This window comes from Pinus tabuliformis, chromosome 6, assembly GCF_031772625.1.
Source record: "Pinus tabuliformis cultivar Carrire ecotype Pingquan chromosome 6, CPIR1, whole genome shotgun sequence".
NCBI classification, from domain to species: Eukaryota; Viridiplantae; Streptophyta; class Pinopsida; order Pinales; family Pinaceae; genus Pinus; species Pinus tabuliformis.
Window position 1 is genome coordinate 817,117,696 of NC_142292.1, and position 11,909 is coordinate 817,129,604.

The 11,909-nt window shown below is 36.9% G+C and overlaps 1 pseudogene; it reads right to left on the minus strand.

The window, feature by feature from the left end:
* Window positions 1-10,869: 10,869 nt before the first annotated feature.
* Window positions 10,870-11,580, minus strand: LOC149261313 (putative disease resistance protein At5g04720; annotated as a pseudogene).
* Between the last annotated feature and the right edge of the window lie 329 nt (window positions 11,581-11,909).

Genomic DNA, 11,909 nt, shown 5'->3' on the forward strand with positions numbered 1-11,909 from the left:
GACATGATAATTGGAATGAATTGGTTGGCAAGGCATAGGACAAAATTTGATTTCTTCAAAAAGTCAATCGAATGCCTGAATGATAGCAAAGGAAGAATGATGTTGCAAAGGAAGATGAAACTTTTCATAGTCAAGAAGTCACCACATTGTAGTTAAAAAGGCGCAACATGAAGGCACACACACTATTTTTTGTGCAAGAGAACATCAAATCGAAAGTTGATAAAGATAGAGTGGAAGGGCACCCAACCATAAAGAAATTAAGTGATGTCTTCCTTGAAGAGATCCTAGGACCTCTGCCAAGGAGGGATTTTTTTTTAATTGAGTTGCAGTTGGGATCAATGCCAGTATCCAAAGCTCCATATCAAATGAGTACCCCAAAACTTGTAGAGTTCAAGTTAAAGTTAAAAAAAACTGTTGGATAAAGGATATATCAAACCCAGCCTATCACTATGTGGAGCACCTATATTGTTTGTAAAGAACAAGGACGACACATTGAGGCTATCTATAGACTACAAATAGCTCAACAAGACCACAATCAAGAACAAATACCCACTACCAATGACTGATGACCTATTTGATCTACTGAGAGGAGTAACAACATTTTCAAAAATTGATCTTAGTTCTAGATACCATAATTTGCACATTAAATATGAGGATATTCATAAAATGACATTTAAATCTAGACATGGGCACTATGAATTCGTAATTATGTCGTTTGGGCTTACAAACACCCTAGTGACCTTCATGAATTTTATGAATAATGTTTTAATCCCATATTTGGAAAAGTTTGTGCAAGCTTTTTGTTGATGACATCCTGGTTTATTCCAAAACCAAGGAGGAGTGTGAGAAACATGTAACAACAGTTTTGCAATTGCTAAGAAAGCATAAGCTCTGCACCAAACTTATGTGTGAGTTCTCTCAGACCCAAGTTTAGTATTTGGGACAGAATTTCTCAAAGGAAATAGTGGTAATTGACCCAAAATAGATTAAGGCGATTGTGGAGTGGCCTAATCCTCAAAATGTGTCTAAAGTAAAGATCCTTCATGGGGTTAGTTGGTTACTATTGGAGTTTTATTTGAAACTTCTCAAGGATTGGGAATCCATTTATAACATTGCAAAAGAAAGGAGTAAAATTTTAGTGGACTAAAATTGAAGCCAACTTTGAGAAATTGAAATATTTGCTCACACATGCACCAATACTAAGGATAGCATATCTACCTAAATATTTTGTGCTATGCACGATACCTGCAAGGAAGGGTTTGGTGGAGTCCTCTTGCAAGAAGGATAGGTTGTTTACTATGAGTTCAAAAAGTTGAATGAGCATGAACATAATTATGTCACCCATGATATGGATTTTGAAGCAATAGTCCACACACTAAAGACATGGAGGCATTATCTCCTTTGGAGGAAATTTTTATTAATGTCAAATCATGGAGGGCTAAGGTACTTATTTGACTAGCCCCAAGATGATTATTAGATAATAAAGATGGTTGGCATTAATTAATGAGTTTTATTTTGAAATTAAATACATGAAGGGCAAGGAAAACAAGGTAGTTGATGCACTAAGTAGAAGGTTGCAGGTATCTCATCTGGCAACTTTAAGTTCTTGTGTAATTAATATTCAAGAAAATATTAAAGGGGAAATGCAAGAATATGAGCATTAGGAACAAATAAAAAAACACTTGCAAAAAGAGCCTAAAGGGGCATTGAGAAAAAAACTACTCCCTCATGGAGGATGAACAACTAAAGTTCAAAGGAAGGTGGTATATTCCTTGTATGGGTGACTTGAAGAAGCTCATTTTGGATGATTTTCATAGAAGACCATATTTTGGTCATCCAGGTTATCAACAAATGATAAAAACCATTAAGAAGTAATGTTATTAGCTAGGCATGAAAAAGGATGTGCTTGAGTACATTTCTAAATGTTTGGAATGCTAGTAGATAAAAGTAGAATCTAAACACCCAACAAGATGGCTACATCTAATCTCCATTCTAGAATGGAAGTGGGAATTCATTTAAATGGAATTCATTACTAGGTTGCTAAGGACAGTTAGGTAGTATGATGCCATAATATTGGTGTTGGATAAGTTGTGCAAGGCAGCCCACTCTATAGTTGTTAAATCCAATGATAAGGCAAGTGAAATTGCCCATGTTTTTATAAAATACATCTTGATATTGCAAGGTGTGCCTAAGAAGATCATGTTAGATCAGGATGTTAAGTTCACATCTGATTTTTGGAAGGCATTGTTTGTTGGTTTTATGGGCCAATATTAGCCATCAACACACCGTACCATCCTCAGAAAGATTGGTAGACTGAAAGAGTTAACATGGTGCTAGAAGACATGTTAAGAATATATGGGATGCATCAACCAAGGACGTGGGAAGAGTTTCTTCATTTGGTAGAGTTTTCCTATAACAATGGGTACCAAGAATCATTAAAAATGAGTCCATTTGAGGCTCTTTATGGCAGGAAATGCAACACTCCTATCAGTTGGAGTAATCCAATGAATAGGGTGCATATCAGAGTTGATATGCTAAAGGCATTGGAACAGGGAGTGCTTTTTATTAAATATAAATTGAAGATAATTCAAGATAGGTAGAAGAGATATGTTGATCAACGGAGGATGCATAAGGAATTCCAAGTGAGAGTTCATGTCTATCTTTGCATCAAACCAAGCAAGATTTCTTCAAGGATTGGGTCTTTTGCCAAGTTGCCACATGGTTTTGTCAGCAATTTCAAAGTCTAAGAAGAGTGGGGCTAGTGCTCTACAGATTGGAATTTCCACCCACATTGAAGGAACATGATGTTTTCCATATCTCTTTACTTAAAATGTATTTACATGATGTTAATCATGTTGTTGATTAGTATGCGATACAAATGGAATCCGTGTGAGAATCCTAGCTAGAGCCATTGTGCATTCTAGATCGAAAGCAGATCACGTTGTGGAATCGAGAAACTCAAGGTGTAGTGGAGGCACTTCATACCAGATGAAGCCACTTGGGAAATGTCTAAATAGATGAGAGTATCATACCCATTTTTGTTCGTTGGTTAAGAACGTGTAAATATAATTTTACATGTAAATGAATGTAGAAAGTTGTTTATATAAGGCTCTTGTAAATTTTGTGTTCAGGTATAGAACACTGAGGATGGTGTTCCTCTCAGGTGGTGGGGTTTGTGAAAACCCCTCTACTAATCCCCCTTGTGAATATTATTATGAATTGTTATTAATGTAAATAATATGGAAATGTAACACATTGATTAGCTAAGGAAGTGGATACATATTCAAAGGACTAAGAAGGATGAGTTGCTTGTAAACCCATGCTTTGCATTTATTTCATAACCTATATCCTTGTTGGTTTAATGGAACTATTGTGCAAACATTGAATGGAGGGAATGAGCCTCTTGAGTGGAGGACAAGCCTGTAGCCTCGATTCTCATAGAAATGTGGGAAATGGTCAACATGCTTGATGTACAAGATGGAGAGAATTCCAAGACAAGGGAATGGGATTGGGGGGATTATGCTTTGTGCATGATTCTATCAAGGGAAAAAATAAAGGAAGTGTATTGAGCAGAAGCACACAAAGGTCGAACTGGGTAGTGGTTATGAATCTGCTTGGAATATTAACCTTTCTTTAAGCTTGTGTTTTGTGCTTGTGGGGTGGATTCCATGTGTCTTATTAAGGTTTGTGCTGGCATATGTGTGTTCATTTTCCAGGGAGAATTTGATGGACTTAGGATACTTATGTGCTTGTTTGGCTGACAAACCCATAAGGGCTTTCTCACTAATAATACACTTGAGTAGTGGGTTTCCTTGTGGTTGATAAACCAATCGAATTAGGTTTAAAAACTAATAGCCAAAGTGAGACACTCAAGTACTAGTTGGGACTAATAAACACTAAGTGTAGCCTTGGTGCTGATAACATTGGTGCTAGCACTTTCTAATAAACTACTTGGAGAAGTGGAATATTTTCTCCTACAATAGTTAATCTAGCTAATAAACCTCCCATTATACACATATGATCCCTCTCCTGGAACTAAACCTAGACTTGTTGTGCCCTATATGAACCCTTTTGGTTTTGGTGCTACTGATTGAGAAACCTTGTGGTGTTATAGTTGGGGGCTATTGAGAAATCACCCAAGAAATGAACTCTATCTCTTACCTTTTTTTGACTAGTTATTAGTGAGATAACTACTGAGCAATTACCTCCTCAGACTATGAATCCATCTCGATGGTGGATGGTTGCAAAAACGATTGCGTTGTAGTTGGCATACGATTAGGTGGAGAGTTGACATCCCTCTCTCAGTGTCCAATCATTCAAAGATAATAAGATAAGTGTTTACTTGTACATTTGTTATACTTGAATGTTAAATGTTTTCATTGTATACCATTAGGTGTGTATCAACATTTTTATTAAGAAATATGTATCTTTGTTGTTGCAATGCAAAGATTTGTGAGCTAATTATCATATTTGTGAGGGACTTAATATGTCCTATAATGTTGAGATCCTCATTAATGCCTATGTAAAGTACTCATGTTGACAATTATCTTACTAGTAGATTACTTTTCCGCCTTTTTTCTTCATAATATTGTATGAATATTTGGTCAATAATTGTGTAAAGGACGTGAAGACCTGTGAATATCGTTGAAAACTTCTATTATACGTTTCCCTTGGCACTAACATGATGGGTGTGAATACCATGCCTTGTATGCATCATGGAGTCGTGATCTCCATGTATGAGAGGCAATGGGCTCTGCTATTATGTAGTTTTCCATAGCACAAGAGAAAAATCGTTGAAAATTTCTCTAAGTATGGAGGAGTTCTTAAAGGGAGTTATTGACGTCATTTAGTGTCAAAATTCACATGTGAAATTCCCATGGTGGAGTGGCATATTTTTTATTGGGGCATGTAACATGAGGTGCGAAACGAGAATATTTCCCTTTAAATGGCAACAGATTTCCTATTGCATCATGCTCCTCATGGATTGGATGGTTTGTTGTATCATTGCGGCGATAGAGACTATGAGATGGAAGAACCTTCGCTCATGAAACGAGGGAACTCACGCTCTTGTTGCACCTTGTTGGGTGGTGGCCTATGCCTTTGTCCCAACACGAAGGTGGGGCATGATGATGTGGAGGTTTCATAGGAGGGGTCCATGGAAAATTTCAAAAAATCAATATAACGACAAAGTGTCATGTTACATGAGGGGCGGGGCCCCTGGTGGGACCCGGGACTGACTCTAGGTGGCAGGCACCACGTAGGCCAAGGTTGGACATGAGGAAGGCCACATGCATTCAGGCTAATGTGATATGGTGACATGGACAGTGTGCTGACGTGGCACACAGATGATGTGACACGTGGTAGGAAAGGGGCTCATTCGATGGACCAGGTGGATGGTTCTTGAGTGCCCCATGGCATTCATGGGATCATAACGTGGCATAGTGACATCATCATCGACCATGTACCACAAGAATTTCTATAAGTGGAAGTAGTGGATATGACAAAAGATGCAAGATGGAAATTCGTCCTTGTCACATGACTAAGATATTATTGTCGTGTTGTGGGGTCTAACGAGATGAGTTCTGGAGGAATGACAAAATGGCAGGGTGGAAATATGGTGCAGTGACGTGGAGAGAAGAACGTTGGATCATGGAGGATGTGACAACAACACATAGGCCACACGAAAATCACATGGCATTGCTTGGTGCTGATGTGGTGAGGGTTATTTGGTGAGGCTCTAAATGGCCATAATTTTTTATCTGGCTATCAAGTTTTGATAATCACTGAAAAACTATCAATGAGCCAAATGTGACAGTTTAGTCCAAATTTGATTTTGATAATTTGGGAAAAAGAGATATTTTGTAACCACTTTTCCATAATGAGACCATGGAGATTGAGTTAGGGCAAAGTAACACCTCCCATTTAGTTTGGGAAGACAAGGGAGTGGGAGGGAGTGTTACACCGAAGCAATAAGGATTTAACGTCATCTAATCATTTTCTTCATGGTTTTATGTATTTATACAAGTACATGGCGATACAAGGAGTAATATGTGTGAAAAGAGTTTGCATGTGTGTTTGGATGTGGGCACGTTCAACATCTTTGTTATTTATTTCCTTGTAGAATTACCACGTGAATATATTTATTCTTTGCGTGACAAGTCAATAACAATAATGCAGTATTTACAAGGTTGATTGTAGAGGTTCTATAAACATTACACGGTCAGTCACATTTTTTCTTGACCTTTATGTGCTAAAAATAATGAACAAGAAAAAAGGGGCTTAACACCATGTAAAGCAACAATGTTGTGCAATAAACATTGGAACAAAATAATGAATAATAGTAAGTTCGAAAGCATGAAGGTTAATAGTGAATATACGGTAGAAAATGTAAAGATTTAGATTCAATGGTTGGAAAAGTTCAACTTTTGGGCCACCCACGCATTGCTTGCACATATATTGACAGGGGTTACTTGCATGAGTCAACATGTATTGAATATTACATTGAATATGGAATGTATGAGTTGCCCTATGTGATATCTATTATCACCTATCCACAAGCATATCAAGCATTATATTCGCAATAACATAAGAAATATTGTATCATTTAATGTTTCATAGTATTTAACATTTTGATTTGGTATGGCATTTGACAAGGCATATTACATGATAGTATGTTGTATGATTTATCAACACAGACTTTGCAAATATTATAGAGGATATGGGTGGTGGCTTGTAAGTGATAAGATACACATTTAATGCACCAAATCCCAAGGCGCATTTGGGACTCTAACCATGATACAGTCGTTGGAAAGTAGGCCACCAACTTACCACAACCTTGCTTTCCATTTTCAGGTCTCTCTCCGAGGATGGAGTGCTATAATTTTTTTGGAACCCTAGTTGGCCATTGTGAAGAGCTGGACAATCTCAGGAAGCATAAAAATGCTTTGAGTCACAAGTATCAAGGAAACCCAACTTGATTAATTGAATTTTGTTGGTATGGATACTCAGGAAATGTTTTTCTAGGCATGTTTATGCATTCTTGTTGTGGGCTAATCTCGTTTTCAGTATTCTCCCTTACCATCCTCCATGTGTCATTCATGTTTTTTTGTATATGCAATGGAATCAACTTGTTGCTCATTCACATGCTTTGTGTTTCAATTAAAATAGATGGAAAATGTCAATATTTAGTCACTATACATTCATTTCATTTCAAGAAGGAAGGAAGATGCCTTTGCATGTTCTTATGCAAGTCCTCCTAGCTCCTATTTTGTTATTAATATTAATACACACTCTTTCAAACCCCCTGTCCCTTTTTTGTATTTTATACTCTTTCAGCCATCACTTTACTATTTGGGTTTGTCTTGATTATGTGAAAATGACTTTGTATTGCAAAGGAAAACTCTGAAGTATGTATACCTTCGTAGTCTTAGTAGTTAAATTGTTGCGCAGAGGTGGGTCCCTTGTCCCACAAACAAGAGGGTCTCATACACTAATTTGGTGTCCGACTTAGCCGTGACCTTAAAATTAGATAATAATAATAATTTTGTTCTTAATTATCACTCCTCCAATGGCAAAATGAAATTCTTTTTGCAAAAACAATCCAAATCCTGATCACGTCTCACCTCAAATGGTGAAATATGGCCTTTAGTTTCTCTCTTCATATTGTGATTAAGTAGTTTGTTGGGTTTCTTCACTTTGCTACATTTTCTTTTACAAAAATGTTAATACAACCACCTAAGGTCGCACTTCTAGCTGCTTTCATGGTGATGTTGCTCTTACAAGCTATGTTTGACTTTATAATATACTACCCAGTGCTCTCATGTTGATGCTTATGGTTATGTTATTATGGTAGTCGTTTACTCAAAAAATGGTTTTCTTTATACACTTATAAAATTTGGCTTTAGTCATGCTTTTACACTTCAATGCCTCCCATGATTTCCCTTGGCCATACGTTGCAGGCCACCTATCACTGCGCCTGTCCCCAGATAATACTAAAGTAATGTGAATTCCTTGTCTTTGAAAGTAAATTATGCTATGACCTCAAAAGTTTAAAATGATGAGGCAACCTCTCATTTGGAGTTTTAAGCATGTCGTGGCTATTATTCTCCCCTGTAGCGACCATAGTCAATTTTTTTTTTCCATTATTACCACTTTTCCTCCTCTATGCCGATGTGGCGTCCCCCTTGCATCATTTTGAAGTTGTCAACCAATGAACATTGTTTATAATTGAGCCAAGCGCCTCATTCAAATGTAAAATGAAAGGCTAGAAGGTTGTCTATTTTCAAAGGCATTATGTGCAATAGATTTTGCATAATATATGCATAAATATGTGTCTCGAGTAAATCCCATCAATAAAAAAAATTAAAAGGTTCTTTTGACACAGTCAACATATATTGGCAAGGTTTCAAGACAAACTTCTCTCATTTTCTTTTCTTCATATTGTTTTAAACATCCTTTACTCTGTATATACTTCTGTAGGATACTTACCTAGTTGCATGTTCCAATTTCCATGATTTACATGCCCCATTATATCTTTGGCATGACCGTGTGTTCATCATAATTATTCAATCTAATTTTTTTAATACAACCTTCTGTCATATTTTATTCACATGATCATATCAATTTGACTCATAAGTCACAATAGTTGAAAATAAATATTTTTCCTGCTATACTTTCATATTTTCTAGGTTTATATTCCTAGCATGACTATGGGTTGTAATACAAATGAATGGCAGACAATTTGGTTTAATTCCTTCTCATACTTCTCACATATATAACTTTACTTGGCTTATGAGTTTTTGCAACTATATATGGAGTAAGGACAATATTGTACAGTCATGTCTTAATACTATATGCTATATCTTCTGAGTATGGTTTCATGATGTCATGATGTTGTTTCAAACAATTTATATAGATATAAGGATGTGTGCCCTCTTGTTGTCTATGTTGGAGAAATAAGTTGGGAAACTAATAAAACAATTATCCTTATCCTTGATAAAAGCTTGTGAACTTATGTTATCTTCTTAATATTCTTTATGGATTCTTTTCATCAAACAATTATCAAGAGCATAAACAATAAATATAATAGACACAAGAAGTAGGCTCCAAGTTAGGGCAAACACCCTCCAAAGTGAAAACCCCAAAAAAATCTCTTCTCTTCTTATAGAATCAGATCAAATGAGAAAACCAAGACCCAAATTTCAAGACCAAGACCTCCTCCAAGCACCAAGTCTGCACTCCAATAGTTCTTTCTTTAAACAAGATCAAGTCAACGAAATTCAAACTTCAAGATTTTGGTCAAAACAAAGTTTTGACCCTCAATTTCAGACCTGCAATTCTTGGCCTCCTAGCAGTTGTAGAACCCATAATTTTCGCGTGTGTGGGCAGAGATAGATAAGATTCCAAATCATTTTCCTTTGCTTGGTCTTTCTCTTGCTTCCTTGACTTTTCGCTCTTGCTTTCTTCTTCTTTCTTACTTGAGATCGAACTTCATAAGTGTGTCTCAAATGTAGTCGAACTGCTCTTACATATACCCATCTGTGGAGGGCCGGCTTCGTTTTGGAGGTTAAATGTGACTTACTAGACACAAAAATAATATCTTTTACATGTTACAACTTGTCCAAATGGGTCTTATACAAATGATAATGGCTCTTTTGACTCATGACAATTATTCTTTTAACTTGACAAACCCTAGGAGCATGAAATGCATGCTTGAACTAGATGACCAATTAAAATGAGCATGAAACCCATGTTTTGAAAATAATTTATTCTTTTGCTTTTTACATACTAATATACATAACGACATGAGTACAATGACAATTATGAAGACCTAAACTAGTTACATTTTCCAACAGTCTCCCTCATTCTATTTTAAGTTCATACTATTCACAACATTTCTCATGATTGCATGTACAACACTCCCTTCCCTCGTGCAATTCTTTTGTCCCCTATGGGTGCTTTCAAGACAACCAAACATTTATATTAAACATGATATCATCCAATTCTTTGTTTTGTTGATTTCTTATCTTGTGCTTTGAGGAAATTACTCCATAGTAGGTTTCCCCTTGATTACAGTATATAATGAGTTTCTTTAGCAAAGGATCTCGGGGAAACCAAAGGAGTCAAGGTAGAAGGAAAAATGTGTCATGGAGAGAAACATAAACAAATGAATTAGATTCTTTATACATTTTGATATAAATTCTGAAGAGTTTAACTAGTTAACATAAATGTGGCACCTATACCTTGGGCATCCTCCACCTTTACCTCATCCTACCCCTCACACCTCGCACGATTCACCTCCACCACACCCGAGTATCATGGAAATCCATGAACCTCACTTGCCTTAGTAACAACCATTGCAACATGATGGTTGAGAGCCTAATCCTGCGAGGCCCACATCTAGTTTTACCCATTTGCCTTTCGTTTCACATCATTTAGTCCCTCCAATGATTGTCCCACCTCGGCACTTTCATAAGCCACAACTTTTTGTTCCCACCAACCTCTTAACTCTCCTCCTAACATTATATTAGAAAAGCTTCATATATCCTCTATATCTACACACTCCCCTTCGGAAGCCACTTCAATATGCACACATACTAGCACACTAAGAACAAACAGAAAGGAAAAGAAAGAAATCCTATTGGTATTTCTAAACACTATCCCTTGATACCAAAACAATTAAATCTAAGATAGTTAATTTCAACTATACACTAGATAATTTCTTAAAGTTATCAAATCTACGAATACAAAACCTGAAGCAACTTAGTTGCAACCGATAAGTTATCAAATATACTAATACAAAACCTAGATTTTAGAGCAACATGAGAGCAAAATATTTTCATGATGTCCCATTATCTTTATGGGGGACTGTTATGCAACTTTAAGGACTAGTTCACTATAAATCCTCTCACCTTTGACTTCTTTGTCATTGCAAAGAGCTAGTGCTAGTGTAGTCTTCCCACTACCACCCATGCCTTTCTCTCCGACCAGGGGAACATCATTGCACAAGAGGCGTTTCTTCACCTCATGAACCAGACTGTTCAAACCACCTTGAAAGTGGGATAATTCTGGCAGACTAATTTGCAACTGATCCATATGATCTTCGATAAACTTAAACTCAGATTCTTCCCTTATTGTTTCAATTTTCTGCTCAATATTCTCAAGCTTATCCTCCATTTTGTGCTCAAATAAATCCTGATGTAGTCTCAAATGATGCAATTCAGAACAGATATGTGCCCAGCCATGGGTTTGAGTGAACCTGACAATATACAAGTCCAAATCTTCAATTTTTCCTGCATATCTGTAGCTTCTGTAGATATTTAGGCAGTTAACCTTGGAACAATTTTCAACCAGCTCAATAACCTTCTGGAGCTTCTGACAGAATTCGCTGAGCAGCTTCTAGCTATGTTGTGACAACTCTATACCATTATTAAAGTCGTCAGCCAGTGTAGGTATCATTCCTTCCAAAGTTTTTTGGAGGCTTTTGCAGGGGCCCTTGCAGGCGAAGCTCTTCTTTAATACATGTTCAATGATTGCCAGCAGCTCGGTCGGTACAGCACCCGCAAGTGATTGGTTCACCAAACACAAACCATTCGATCAAAAGATGGTTTTTCAGACTCTCCGAACTCAAAACTGAAACCCAATGACTCAAACCTTCATTTTGTATACTGAACATAAAATTCTTCACTAGGAATTCAGGTGCAGAACACCGTGAGAGGAATCTCCATGTGGACTACGGAGGAGTAGAGCACACAGCAGAGACCTTTTTTATTGCTAGGTGCTGCAAATCCCAATTCCGCTAGATATTGACCACTGACCACTAACCCCCAAACGTAGTTGACGTGACTTCGTATTGCATCTGAGTTGACGCTGATTGACGCAGACTGCCATCTGAATCATTGCATCAGGGT